General features: G+C 47.0%; 1 protein-coding gene across 3 annotated transcripts in view; it reads left to right on the top strand.

The window, feature by feature from the left end:
- Window positions 1–981: 981 nt before the first annotated feature.
- LOC118395821 (zinc finger protein 536-like) overlaps window positions 982–10,734 on the top strand; it is a 33,660-nt gene continuing 23,907 nt past the window's right edge. Inside the window, exons 1-2 of one of the 3 annotated variants that reach the window (XM_035789784.2) lie at window positions 982–1,195; window positions 1,900–1,942. The gene's annotated coding sequence lies outside the window, so the exon portion shown is untranslated. Of the gene's footprint in view, window positions 1,196–1,822; window positions 1,943–10,734 lie in introns of all 3 variants that reach the window. The other 2 variants (XM_035789783.2, XM_035789782.2) reach the window with 2 other exon arrangements.

The raw sequence follows: 10,734 nt of genomic DNA, 5'->3' as shown, positions 1-10,734 counted from the left end.
TTGAATCTATTTAACATTCAAACAATCTTAGGTCGAATAGTTCATTTGAAATAAAGACCTCTGTAAATGGTGTCAGAGTGCACCAGCAGCTAACAAAAACTAACGTCAGTACATTGAGACTATACATTTTCTATAATAAATACGTAGAATGCCTGAGGATGTATGCAAAATTTGTGCATATATTGTGAGTGTGGTTATTGTATAAATGAACTCCCTCTCTCTATTTGAAAATAATCCAGTGAGAAAGTCATTGGGATGACAGCAGTGTGATGGATGTTACACGCATCCAATTAAGATTTCTGAAAAGAAGCCTCTGAGCACTCTAAGCACTTATACAGCTGAATCACAAGTCAGAGCTTTCCCGATCGCCTGAAACAATTGCAAAGCATCAATCCTGCATTATTCATTATGTTTTACAAAGGGTCAGAGTGGCTGAAATCCTCATTATAAATATTTGGAGAAGGAACAATCTGAGGTCACAGGGCTACATTTTGGATATTGACTTATTACAAGGGTTTAAGGAGCAGGATCCACGCACGCACGCAAGCACACACACACACACACTGGAGAGAGTAAGATGAAAAGGTGGTGGGCCATATAACACAGTCGAACCAAACCTCTTCCTGTGTCTGTCACAAGAGTTTGCCTAAAATAATCTAGGCCAGGTCTACTACATGTGACGTTTTTTTACAGTGCACAAATGTACAGAATGTTGGTGCATAGTGAGTGACAAGGCCTAATTTAAAATAACCCTCTAAAATGTGACGGTTGTACAGTGCAAAAATTAACAGAATGCTATGTGCATCATGATGACTAGGCCTAATTTAAATAAAAGGAGTAGTTGATCATCTTGGATTTGGAGACGCAAATAACCTATGCGTAATTTACGCAGGAACAGGAGGCCTACAATGCTTGTCAACTACCAGATGGGGGAGCCCACGCACATCTCGAAGTGGTCATATCCCCTCCTTCCCACAGAAATTAAACTATAAGCTCATATGCTTCCATACTTTATTTCGAACGCATGCATGAATAGTTGAAGGGTGTTGACGGAGATCTGATTTGATTGTTATCCTTTAGCGCAGTATCACAGGAAAAGTCAGACACAGCTCATCACTCGTCACTGACTGAACTTAAGCTGTACTTCGAGTCCAATACGCGCTGCGGTTTTACACCCTCCGATCTGAATGCCCAGGTAAGGAAATGTATATATCAAGAAATATTTAGAATCTCCTGCAGCTCTTAACTTTCAGTTTCTCCGAATGATGATTTCTCAGAATCTTTTGTATGCATGCATAAACCCTTATGGTGAGGTTGGCTGCCCCTGGTAATGCCAATGACAGTAGGCTATTAAGAGAAGGGAAATATCGTTAAAAATTAAGTAAAGTATAGGATAGTGTAGGCCCATGTAAAGTGAATGTGTCATAAGTCATGTTGAATGGATATAATAGGATTGTATATGGTGGTTGAATAGCAGGTCCTTATGCATGTCAAAATACACTGTTTATAGGCTGATGTTTTTTTTCTCTCTCACTCTGTGATATAGTGTAATGACAGCCTGCTGTGATCTTTGCATCCAAGATAATCTGTTGCAGTAAATACTCATTTCAATACACCACATATCAAATGATCCACAGTAGTAATTGAGTTGAGGGCTGTGGCTGACGGACTGTTGTAAAGACGTTTTTTTCAAGGATGTTTGTCAGACTTCTGATATCTATAATAATGTGTGTAACGTGAATGGTGATATGCAGAGGTTATGTGAGTGTGTACTGTAAATACATTGATAAAATATCATCTCTTGTCACTGTAACCTGGATAGAGAGGTGAAGCGATGATGCCCCATCTGTCATATGTGAGCTAAGAGAGTCCATGATGCTCTGCTTCTCTCCATTCCAGAGTTCTCCTCTCTCAGGCTCCAAGGGGACAGGAGGAGGAGCAGGTGGGTGGCAGCCAGTATGATCAATCAACATTAAATATTCAGCCTTGGAATTTACACATAATTTAACCGCAATGCACTTTATTAGAAAAACAAAAACTGGAGCTAGTTGATAAATGTGTTTGTTGTTGATGAGAGAATAAGCAAGCTGTGAAAAGCAATACATGTCTTGATTTGAAAAGGTTTGGAGTATTATCTGTTTATTATGATGGGGCCGGTATACCAGAGTTTGTCGATTCCCTAAATAAGTTGTCAAGAGAGCAGAACACAGACTGGCACCCAGGCTAATGGAATTGTGCTTATGTTAGAAAAGCATTTAACTCACTGCTATTTCTATTATGATGCAGAATCCAAGTAGGGGTATTTTTTCATTAAATGCAAGTAAATGTGCGTGAAGCAGGAAGGAGAAAATCAGAGTGAGGCTGAGTGAAGCTGAAATCAATGTCAAGTCATGTGCTCGTATCTTATTCTCTTTACTATGCTGCAAGTGCTGTTAGAGGACCTACATGGCAACTTTCTGATGGAATCACTTGTTTGAACACCAAGCACCTGATTTGAACATCTATAATCCAAGCTCAACTGAACAGCCCAAATGAGCTTTTTGGCCCTCTCTTGCCATCATCATAAGTCGGATTTTCTCCCAAAAATTCTAAGCTGTTTTCTGGTTGGCTTAAATCACTTCGAAAAAGTGCAGCAAAAGTATTTTGAGGTGTTTGTCTGGACCCTCTGGTCCTCAGCAGTACAGTGGCCAAGCTGTTATCCAGTCAGAGAAGGAGTTCAGAAAGCGCAACCATCCAATCTGTTACTTTTATCTTAAGATAGTGAAGTTTCATTTTAATACCTGGTTTATGATTAACAACACTCTCTAAGCATATTGCCAGTTCCATGGCCTTAAGTCTGTGTGAACTATGAGGCAATGGCATGAAAAGCACAGCTCCCTCATACAAGGATACTAAACAGTGAATAATTAATCATCTTTTTCCCAAATCCAGGAAAACAATAGTTTTGCATAGGAACAGAGAACTCATTGAAAAGGATAAAAAGACTCCTGTCAGCTTGAACAAATTTTGGAATGTATGAGTGTGACAATCTTAGGCGTAGTGGGTGCGGAGTCAGGTGCAGGAGGCAGAAAGTTCTGAATAGCACTTTATTCAGCACCAGCAAAATAGTATATATAACGAAACTGAGCGTCATAAAACAAATGCCCAAAACAGGAACCTAACCAAGATAGCACGACCACACATACAAAGTGGGAATAAACAAGCCTGCAGGAAGAGCAGGCGGCCTACCGATTTAAATAGCCAAACACATGAACAGCAGGCGGGCCTACTGACTTAAATAGCCAAACACATGAAGAGCAGGCGGACCTACCGATTTAAATAGCCAAATTAAAAGTCTAAACAAGAAACAGGTGAAACAAATCAGACCAAACCAACAGAAAAGGGAAAAAGGGATCGGAGGCAGCTAGTAGGCCGGTGATGACGGATGCCGAGCACCACCCGAACAGGAAGGAGAGCCACCTTCGGTAGGAGTCGTGACAGTACCCCCCCTGACGTGCGGCTCCCGCAGCGCGCCGACACCGGCCTCGAGGATGACCCGGAGGGCGAGGCGCAGGGCGATCCGGATGGAGGCGATGAAAATCCCTCAACATTGACGGATCCAAGATGTCCCCAACCGGTACCCAGCACCTCTCCTCCGGACCTTACCCCTCCCAGTCCACGAGGTAATGCAGGCCCCTCACCCGGCGTCTCGAGTCCAGAATAGCACGTACTGTGTATGCCGGGGACCCCTCGATGTCCAGAGGGGGCGGAGGGACCTCCGGTACTTCACCTTCTTGCAGGGGACCAGCTACCACCGGCCTGAGGAGAGACACATGAAATATAACAAACCTTGTGTATCCTCCTTAGGACTTTGAAGGGCCTCACACACTGCGGCCCCAGCTTCCGGCAGGGTAAGCGGAGGGTAGGTTTCGGGTCAAGAGCCAGACCCTGTCCCCCAGTACAAACACGGGGGCCTCACTGCGGTGGCGGTCAGCGCTCCTCTTCTGCCGTCCACCTGCTTGCTTGAGGGATTCCTGGACGGCCCTCCAGGTCTCCTTGGAGTGCTGCACCCACTCCTCCACCGCAGGAGCTCCGGTCTGACTCTGATGCCATGGCGCCAGGACCGGCTGGTAGCCCAACACGCATTGGAATGGTGACATGTCCGTGGAGGAATGGCGGAGTGAGATCTGGGCTAACTCCGCGAATGGTACGTACCTTAACCACTCCCTTGGCCGGTCCTGGCAATACGACCGCAGAAACCTACCCACCTCCTGGTTCACTCTCTCCTCCTGCCCATTACTCTCGGGTGATAACCAGAGGTCAAGCTGACCGAGACCCCCAGACGTTCCATAAACGCCCTCCACACTCGGGACGTGAACTGGGGACCCCGATCAGAGACGATGTCCTCCGCCACCCCGAACTGCCGGAAGACGTGGGTAAATAGAGCCTCAGCAGTCTGTAGGGCTGTAGGGAGACCGGGCAACGGGAGGAGACGGCAGGACTTAGAAAACCGACCGTTGTTGAACGGGGAGGGACTGTAACTTCCCTCTAGGAAGTTGCCTAGGAGCCTTACTCTGGGCGCACACCGAACAGGAAGAGACATAGAACCTAACGTCCCTAGCCAAGGTGGGCCACCAGTACTTCCCCCTAAGACTCCCACCGAATCAATTGATCACGAACACCAAGCGGCACTACTTACGACCTGTAGGATATTGTTGGAGGTGCAGGTTCCACCCGTAACGCCCGCTCAATGTCCGTGTCCATCTCCCATACCACCGGTGCCACCAGCCTAGATCGATGGGCCGATCCTCCGTGTCATAGAGACGGGACAGCGCGTCAGCCTTAGTATTCAGGGAGCCTGGTCTATACGAGATGGTAAACCTAAATTAGGTGAAGAACATCACCCACCGCGCCTGACGCGGATTCAGTCTCCTAGCTGCCCGGATATACTCCAGATTCCGGTGGTCAGTCCAGATTAGAAAAGGGTGCTTAGCCCCCTCAAGCCACACATTCAGAGCCTTTACCATAGCTAACAACTCACGGTCCCCCACATCATAGTTACGCTCCACCGGACCGAGCTTCTTCGAAAAGAAAGCACAGGGGCAGAGTTTTAGTGGCGTACCCGAGCGCTGTGATAGCACGGCACCCACCCCAGCCTCGGACGTGTCCACCTCCACTATGAACGCTAAAGAAGGGTCCGGGTGCACCAACACGGGTGCATCTGTGAACAGCGCCTTCAACCGATTGAAGGCTCTGTCAGCCTCTGCCGACCACCGCAAACGCACCGGCCCCCCCTTCAGCAGTGAGGTAATGGGGGCCGCTACCTGGCCAAAACCCCGGATAAACCTCCTGTAGTAATTGGCAAACCCTAACAATCGCTGCACTTCCTTCACCGTGGTTGGAGTCGGCCAATTACGTACGGCCTTAACACGGTCACACTCCATCACCACCCCCGAGGTGGAAATGCGATAACCCAGGAAGGAGACGGCTCGTTTGGAGAACACACACTTCTCAGCCTTGATGTATAGGTCATGCTCCAGCAGTCTCCCAAGCACTTTGCGCACCAGAGACACATGCGCGGCCCGTGTGGCGGAATAGGTCAGGATATCATCGATATATACAACCACGCCCTGCCCGTGTAGGTCCCTGAGAATCTCGTCTACAAACGATTTAAAGACGGCTGGAGCATTCTTTAACCCATACGGCATGACGAGGTACTCATAATGGCCCGATGTGGTACTAAATGCGGTTTTCCACTTGTCTTCCTCCCGAATACACACCAGATCCTGAGGTCCAGTTTCGTGAAAAACCGCACCCCGTGAAATGATTCCACCGCCGTAGCGATGAGAGGTAGCGGGTAACTAAACCCCACCGTGATGGAATTGAGACCTCTAATCAATACACGGACGCAAACCTTCCTCCTTTTTTCAGAAAAAAGAAACTCGAGGAGACGGGTGAAATGGAGGGCCGAATGTAACCCTGTCCCAGAGATTCCGTGACATATGTCTCCATAGCCAACGTCTCCTCCTGTGACAATGGGTACACGTGACTCTTGGGAAGCGCAGCATTTACCTGGAGGTTTATCGCACAATCCTCCTGTCGATGAGGTGGTAATTTAGTCGCCTTCTTCTTACAGAAAGCGATAGCCAAATCGGCATATTCAGGGGGAATGCGCACAGTGGAATCCTGGTCTGGACTCTCCACCGACGTGGCACCAATGGAAGCTCCCATACCTGAACACTCCTCTGACCACCCCTGAAGAACCCCTGTCTCCACAAAATCCTGGGATTGTGACTGGCCAGCCAAGGAACCCCCAGCACCACTGGAAATGCAGGTGAATCGACAAGGAGACTAATCCGCTCCCTATGATCCCCCTGCGTCACCATGTCCAGTGGAACCGTGGCCTCCCTGACCAGCCCTGACCCTAATGGCCGGCTATCTAAGGAGTGCACGGGGAAGGGGGGATCTATCGGCACCAGCGGAATTCCCAGCTTGAGGGCAAGTCCGCGATCCATAAAGTTCCCAGCTGCACCTGAATCGAATAGCGCCTTATGCTGGGAAGAGGGAGAAAAATCAAGGAAAAAAATGTATACAAACATGTGACCAACAGGGGGCTCTGGGTGAGTCAACTGGGGTGACCGAGAAGTGTTCCGCCTGCCCTCTCGACTCCCAGATGGACTGCTCTAGCACCGGTCGACCGTGTGTCCTCTCCGACCACAACTGGTGCAGGAGGAGCCCCCCCCCCTAACTCCATAGGAATGGGAGAGGGAGGGCTAGGAGGTGGAACTGACAGGACCCTTTCTGAATGCCCGCGGGCAGCTAGCAGATTGTCCAGCCGAATAGACATGTCTATAAGTTTGTCTAGGGCGAGTGGTGTCCCGACAAGCTAGCTCCCTGCGGATGTCCTCCTGGAGGCTGCAACGGTAGTTGTCCATCAGAGCCCTGTCGTTCCACCCGGCCCCAGCGGCCAAGGTCTGGAACTCCAAGGGTGGTCGAATAGAGCCCGGAAATGGCGGGTGAACCCTCGCCGAGTCTGGGCCATTCCAGACAGCATTGGCCCACTCCAGAGCTCGGCCTGTCAGGCAGGAGACGAGGACGCTCACACTCTCCTCCCCAGAGGGAGTCGGCCTCACGGTAGCCAGGTACAACTCGAGTTGGAGGAGAAACCCCTGGCACCCAGCCGCCGTTCCATTGTACTCCCTCGGAGGCGCAATACGGAGTGCGCTGGAGCCGGATACTGGGGGTGGAGTAGGTGGTCCCGTTGGAGGAGCCAGAGGTGAAGTGGGGAGGACACTCCTCTCCCATCGGTTCATTCTCTCCATCATCTGATCCATCGCTGACCCTATCCGATGGAGGATAGTGGTATGATGGAGAACGCGTTCCACCATTGATGGAAGGGGGGTGGCCGCTGCTCCTGCTGACTCCCATCGGTGGTGCGGGCCTCTGTGACAATCTTAGGCGTAGTAGGTGCGGAGTCAGATGCAGGAGGCAGAAAGTTCTGAATAGCACTTTATTCAGCACCAGCAAAATAGTATATATAACGAAACTGAGCGTCATAAAACAAATGCCCAAAACAGGAACCAAACCGAGATAGCACTACCACACATACAAAGTGGGAATAAACAAGCCCGCACGAAGAGCAGGCGGGCCTACTGACTTAAATAGCCAAATTAAAAGTCTAAACAAGAAACAGGTTAAATAAATCAGACCAAACCAACAGAAAAGGGAAAAAGGGATCGGTGGCAGCTAGTAGGCCCGTGACGACGACCGCCGAGCACCACCCGAACAGGAAGGGGAGCCACCTTCGGTAGGACGCGTTACAATGAGATTCCTTTGTCGTTGCGTTTGTTGTTCTCTTTTTCCCTTTACGAGCAGCCATAGCTTTGCATGTCATAATTTAGAAAGTGCATTTCATGTGCATGTGTGTGTGTGCCTTTGTGTGTGCGTTGCGTGACCACACCTCTTAGATGAATTAGAATCCGTTGAATCACCGACTTTTACCTGATGGCAGGAATGAGGGATGTTGAGTGGAGAAGGGGTGCACATACAGTATGCAGAAAGCTATTTGGACAGGCGTCTTCTTGGCTGTCAGCTTCGATTAAGAGGCGAGGTGTCATCTCGGTAACACAGCTGAGTGCAGATGGCAGTGAGTATAAGAGGGCTCACCAACTTAAACAATGATTAATGAACAGAGATGGAAAACAAATTGCATTGGATTATTGGAGGCAGAGAATTGTTTTTATGGAAATGTTAATTGTGTCTGCCAGGCCGATACTGGGCGAGGGGGATGGGTGAGGGCAACAACAGATCCAAGGGGATCCGATATGAAGTCTACTACCCTCCCTGCACTGATTATCAGGGTTCCTCACACATTATGCACTGTCAATACCACAACACCATGGCTGAATGACTTCTGACTAGATATTGTGAAAACCAAAGCAGGTATTTTATGATGAATCCCATTAAGAATTCCATAAGTTAGGGTTAATTATAATTGCAGTATAAATTACATTACTGTGAAAAAACATGAAATAACTTGCGGGTGTTGATATAAGCTTTTCGTATGCACTGCTTATGAATGGGCTATTAACGGGATATGAATGTCTTATGAAGTCTTTATGTAGGCACTCAAATAATGTGTTACCATTGTCGAATACTGTATTTACAGATCTGCTCCACTCAGCATTAGATATTTTCTTTACAAAGTTTTTATTGACCAAGCTTCCAATTTACATTGCCATATTTAGCCCATATAGGGATGCCGTAGTCCCACAAGGAAGCAGCCCCAGTCTGTATGACACATCAATATCTTGTCCATTGTTCATTAACTGGCGTGGTGTTATCATTATCTAAATGTCCTGTACCATAGGCATTATAATAATAACAATCTCCAATGTTCAGCAATATTGTAATAATAATAGTGTTATTTTTATCCAATTAAGAGGGTGTCATCATTGTCTTATGCTGAGGGCAGAATCATAGCCATTGTGCATGGATAGCATACCTGAATATGGAGCCAGTCAAATAATGAATAGTCTGTATCTGTCGTTTCATCTCCTTGTGTGTTGGGCTTGATGTGCTTCTCCAATAAGTCTTAAGCCTCCTTGGCAGTGGAAAACATGTGTTGTATTCGGGAAGGTCAAGATGAGTTTTGCCCGGTGAATGAAGCCGCATCTCAGGTTTGGCTTGTGTGGCTGGGGTCTCACCTCGTTGTAGGTCGCCCTCTGTTTCAGCAGCTCGGCACTAAGATCTGGCTAGATGCTGATCCTTTTCTCAGCATAGGTCAGAGCCCCCGATTCTGCTGTGAAGAGAACAATTTGCTGTTCAACTTCAAAACATTGGATTCGTACAATCATACACCAGGATCCGTTGTGGAGAAGACACGGGCGTGCGGTGCTCAATGTTTATCAGCGGCATGGGCCCAGCTTCTCCTGCCCAAACAGTACATAGAAAATATTGCTCATGAAGGAAGTGACCAACATATTTATTTTATTGGAATGATTTTCCAGTGATTCTTTTTGGGGGAGATTTCCCTTCTAGCTTATTTCGTGTTGTTTCCATATCATTGAGTCGACCCTCTGTCACATTGGCCACTGTCTCCAAACTTTCCACTTTAGTTGAGTAGGTATCCACTTTAGAAGTGAGCAGTGCAAGAGATTAATTTACCGGTTTTAATTGAAAGTCGAGGTAATGTCCTCATGAACAATCTCTCGGATAGTAGCTGCCAATGCTTTCTGTTGTCGGGTGTTGAGAGCTGCCATGTTCCAACAGGTGAATTTGCGAGCAGACAGATTATGCTAGCTGCTGGAGCAAAATAGATCTGCTAGTTTTTACTTGTAATACAGTAAATATGGTGTTATATATTGACAATTATTTGGTCAAATAAGTAGTTATTTTGCAAAAAAAGGCCACGAGAAAGCCATGTGTTTCAAAGCATGCCAACAGAAACCATGATTTCACTCAGCATTGTCTCTTATAATAATAAGTGATTATAAGGTATGATAGAAGGCACCCTGTTCTATTTGTAATTATTGCAGGCGGTGCAGCTGCAGTACTTAGGGAGATAATAATTATTTTGCAACATTTTTTTCATTGCAGGGTGATCATTTAAGAGCATCATGCACTCATCAGAGTAATCAGGGTAGAGTGATTAGTGAAAATCCAACAGCTGCCTCATTAAACTATTGGCTTTATTGGCAACGCATGGTGACAGCTAACTGCCTCATAGGACCATGAGAGAAAAACTACTTCACTTTAGGAACGCAAGGTGACACGCAGTCTAGACTGGAGATTATGTATGGCCAAATATGCATGAAGAAAATCCTTTGCAACAAATGGCCCTTACTGTTATTCAATGTATCAAGCTTGACCAAAGTGTAAGGTCATTGTCATAGTGCACCGAGGAAAAGTTTAACCTGAAATCTGGAAATGCTGGTTACAACCATTCGACTTAGCCACACTGCAATGTGTTTATACTCCACAGTGAAGGTGGAGCTTAATAGCTAAACGTGCAGACCACAATCTCTAAAATCTCAATCGCAAATATTGACACGCCCATGTTTTTTGTGTGTGTGTGTGATCTAACTAATGCACAAATTAGCACAATAAAGTCAAATGAGAAGTTAGCCTCATGGCAGCAGTAGAAGGGTACATGTAATAATGTTTGCTAAAATAAAAGCTAATTCTTTGAGCCCAGTTGTTCCCTGAGCACAACAAGCACAACACAGAGATCCTACTGGGTTGATGAGCTCAATC

This window comes from Oncorhynchus keta, chromosome 17 (assembly GCF_023373465.1).
Source record: "Oncorhynchus keta strain PuntledgeMale-10-30-2019 chromosome 17, Oket_V2, whole genome shotgun sequence".
In the NCBI taxonomy this organism is placed as follows: domain Eukaryota; kingdom Metazoa; phylum Chordata; class Actinopteri; order Salmoniformes; family Salmonidae; genus Oncorhynchus; species Oncorhynchus keta.
This window is presented reverse-complemented; position numbering and strand designations above follow the sequence as displayed.